The sequence below is a fragment of the Epargyreus clarus genome, unplaced genomic scaffold (genome assembly GCF_041222505.1).
Source record: "Epargyreus clarus isolate Ecla_fem2 unplaced genomic scaffold, WU_Ecla_fem_2.2 ptg000001l, whole genome shotgun sequence".
Classification (NCBI taxonomy): Eukaryota; Metazoa; Arthropoda; class Insecta; order Lepidoptera; family Hesperiidae; genus Epargyreus; species Epargyreus clarus.
The window spans coordinates 2,567,316-2,571,590 of NW_027332209.1; positions in this window are offsets into that span (position 1 = coordinate 2,567,316).

Consider the following 4,275-nt stretch of genomic DNA (forward strand, 5'->3'; position numbering starts at 1 on the left):
TACCTACCTGATTAAACCATACTGGCTCTACCACCTTTCACAATGTTCTGCGACGCAAATACACCTGTTTCTCCACCAAACACCAAACACCAAACACAGCAATGCTAACACTACTGTTATAAAACACAACGTAGAAGCGCCTTCTCATCAGAACCACAAAAAGCTACGAGTTTTATCATATTTAACTAATAGTGTATTAAAAAAATGTCAAATCTCAATTTATACATCAAATTATACATAGTACATGGTATAATTATAATATACAATTTAAGCGAAACGTACGCAAGCACCTAAGCAAACGTTGTTTGAGCAAACATTTGCTTTGGATAAGAATTTAACAGAAATTGCTCGCAAAGCTACTTGGAAACTGAGGAATCTTACTTTAATCTTGTAACTTAGTAACTTTAAGGAATTAAGTTCGACTTAGTTATGTGCTACACTATCATTTCTAGGTGATTTTGGGCGGTACGGCATTTAATTTAGAAAAATCTGACAAAAGTTTTTATTTTTTTATATAAAGGTTACAAATAACCTTGGTAACATTTTTTTTTATGCATTACAAATAATATTCATGTAGTCCACTTTTTTTGACTCCGGCGAATCCTTCAAAAGATACCCGGTGCAATGGGAGCAACAGTGAGTTATGTGGGATTTTTCCTTGGAGCTATGTGGAGGACTTCGGAATCTCTAACGAAACAATCGATGTCTTTCGAAAGCGGTGTCCCTGTTGGACCTAGTAATTATGTACGCTCACCAGACCTTCGGGTGTTTACATTTGCAGCCGCATCATACTCATGTAGTCCCTCTCGGATTCGCTAGGTGGCGGTTCAATTGCTTACACTTGCCGCCCACACCCTCGGAAGCTGACTTTAGTCGATTTTTGTCTACAGACACCTTACCTTACCTTTCCTTAGTTCTTATTCTGAGACTACAGAAACGACATAGTCCATCTGATGGCAATTTCCTTTGGTCACTTGCACACATGATTCTGTACCAACGTTACTACCTTCAGGAACAAAATGAAACGCCTCGTGTAGGTTTCCTTCCCTTTAAAAGAGAGCACGCCACTTAACACTGTTATTATAAGGCAGACCGATAAAGTTCCTTGGAAATAGCTCAATAACTTCAAGTTGTTGTAAATTCCTAAAATAATTAAAGGTTACTCGAGATAATTTTCCTTTTACGCTTAATAATTCTTTATATTATGTCAGCTGGCAACAACGATAAATTCGTAACTGTAACTACAAAAATCCAAACTTTTATCAAAATTTGTATGTCCAATAGTTTTGCTTTTATCTCAAACACATTTAAAAATATTTTGCTACCAATATCCTTTGATAAGTAAACTAAAAAGATACTTCACCGCCTTGAAATTGAATGAACCCACAAAAGGATGATTTTATCATTTATCTTTGAATTCTTGACAAATAAAAACATTATAAAGAAAATTTAAATATAAATACGAGTAACTAATACTACGTTATTTACGTAATAAGTAAATACTTCAAACATTTTAGGGACTTTTTAGAACGGAGACGTGGCAAAACTTTATTTACGCAACAATTTCAATTCTCAAAACTGGTTACACTTTCTTGTTAGGAGTGATCAATCTATGTATTTTACTCATCTAAGCCAATATCCCTTAACTGTTGTGGTTGTGATGAATTCGAACGTAACTTTTAAAACCAGGCCAATACACAACAGAATTAAAATGCATACTTTGTTAAAACACTTTAAAAAAATGTTTGAAAAATCCCGTGATGAAACAAAGAAATTATTAAAAGTGTATATCAATCCCGTTTCCAATCAGCATACGTATTCGTTAGATATGCAAAATTCTCTTAATAACATCTTTGTAAAGGATTTAAAAATAAACGCCGTTGCATACTTCCTATGCAATAATATGCAAATTAATCTATCCACGCCTCAGACCAAATGAAATGAAGACGAAACTTCAAGGATCTGTGCATTGGAGGCACAATTTGCATTTAAGTGACTTTGGGCGACTTAGTACATTAATACTACATTATTAATAGTCAATCTATATAATGTTTTGCCTACACAAGATGTAAGGCAATTAAAGTAGGCAGAAATTGTCAAACTTCAATGTTAAATATTGTGATATTTATTTATTAAAACCGGGGCTTAGTAAATCTGAATTATTACATATGTGAAGTTTTTTGCTTCCAAATAAATTTTTAAATTTTATTTGTCTGCTTAACGACCTACATACCTTTTATTGTTTTTTCAGTTGCTATATACGATGTACGTTTAATTTTACTATTTAGTAAAACAATGTAATGTTTTACTATATAATAATGTAATATATTTTAGACTGAACGCAATCAGCTTTACATTGTGTACGTCGTGTTTGTAAAACGGTAGAAATAGGTATTTTTCAATATTTGCTCCAGTTGCTAAGTCTATCCTTTTAAGTCTGGGTTCCACGTTAAGTATAGAAAATTAACACAAAACAAAATCGAGTCGCAGGCGAAATAGAATAAAATGCAAAAAGCAGCTAAGTGCACGCCGAACGAATCATAGTAAAGGGTTCCGTAGTCGGTATTAACAGAGATTTTTACGGCAACAATTATAATAATGTAACATCTGTGTGAGCTTTTGTAAAATGTTGTAAAAAGCATGTCGCCCTTACCACATCCTTCAAACAAGAACACAACACCGCTTAACATTGCTGTTATTAGGCTGAAATAGATATAGAAGTGGTACCGCCGGCGTTTAACCACAGGTTCTTGATACAACAGAAATTGATAGAATAGAAATGTGATTCTTTAAAGGAATTATAAGTTCTACTGTATCATATTATTCTTAATTTTCTACACATCACTAATTAAGAAAGCACATATTAACAAATATTGACATAAATAAAAAGTTTTTGTCAGTATATTTTTAAGACCAAATACTATTTTCCCCATTTACTAATTAATCCACTACACAGCTATAACAATACTTTATAGAACGCACTTAAGTTCCAAATTTCATCCATAATGAGAGTAGCCACCGACAACGTATATACAAATATCATTAAAGGAAATTGGAAAATATTCTAAACTATATATCTACCTCGGGAACCATAAAAATGTTTAAATAGACAAGTATTAATTTCATTTCATTCCTTCGCTTTCGCTTCGCCTACCCTTTCGCTTCATTCAGTGCTTTATTACTTGTCTGCTTACCCTTTCCTTTATTACAAACTTTAATTAACCTGTAATAGTTAACAATTTATTATTAATTTAACGTTTTCCTCGTACTTTTTGCGTTTTTGCGACAGTTAAGAATAAAATATAATTTAATGTATTGTAATTAAGTTCCGAATGCAGCGAATGAAAAATAGTTATTTAATTCTAAATTAATCGAATGACGAAATTTTACGTAATTGAAAAATATTCTAAACTATATATCTACCTCGGGAACCATAAAAATGTTTAAATAGACAAGTATTAATTTCATTTCATTCCTTCGCTTTCGCTTCGCCTACCCTTTCGCTTCATTCAGTGCTTTATTACTTGTCTGCTTACCCTTTCCTTTATTACAAACTTTAATTAACCTGTAATAGTTAACAATTTATTATTAATTTAACGTTTTCCTCGTACTTTTTGCGTTTTTGCGACAGTTAAGAATAAAATATAATTTAATGTATTGTAATTAAGTTCCGAATGCAGCGAATGAAAAATAGTTATTTAATTCTAAATTAATCGAATGACGAAATTTTACGTAATTAAATGAAATTATCTATTGCACAATTATGCTAATTAGAAACGCATAATTAAGACTGTATTTTATTGACTATATTTATTAGTAAATATTTTTTATTTGCAGATGGGTTATTCACGATGATTATTATGGAGTAACTGCGTCTTATTTCTAACAGATGTTTTAACCGATTGTGGAGGGTGTTTTTCGTGCGTGGGTACGACTAGAGCGTGTCTTCGAACGACTTGACGAATTTTTAACCGTCTTCCCAAATAAGAGAGGTTATCTATTCGTCGTGTATATATTTAACATTTGTTTTTTAACATTTGACGTATCGTTATACTTTCCTAAATTGTCAGAGTGGCTATATTTTGAAGCAATCAGATCATTGGTTTCTTAAATCTTTTTTTAGTTCGTAATAGAAACGGAACTCCGACATAACCTTATGTACTACAGTAATTTTGACTATCACTAAATTTAAAACAAGATTTTTATATTGTTTTGCAATAAAACAACCCAATCATTATTACCATGCACCCAAATGACAGTTAAAACCGCGTAATA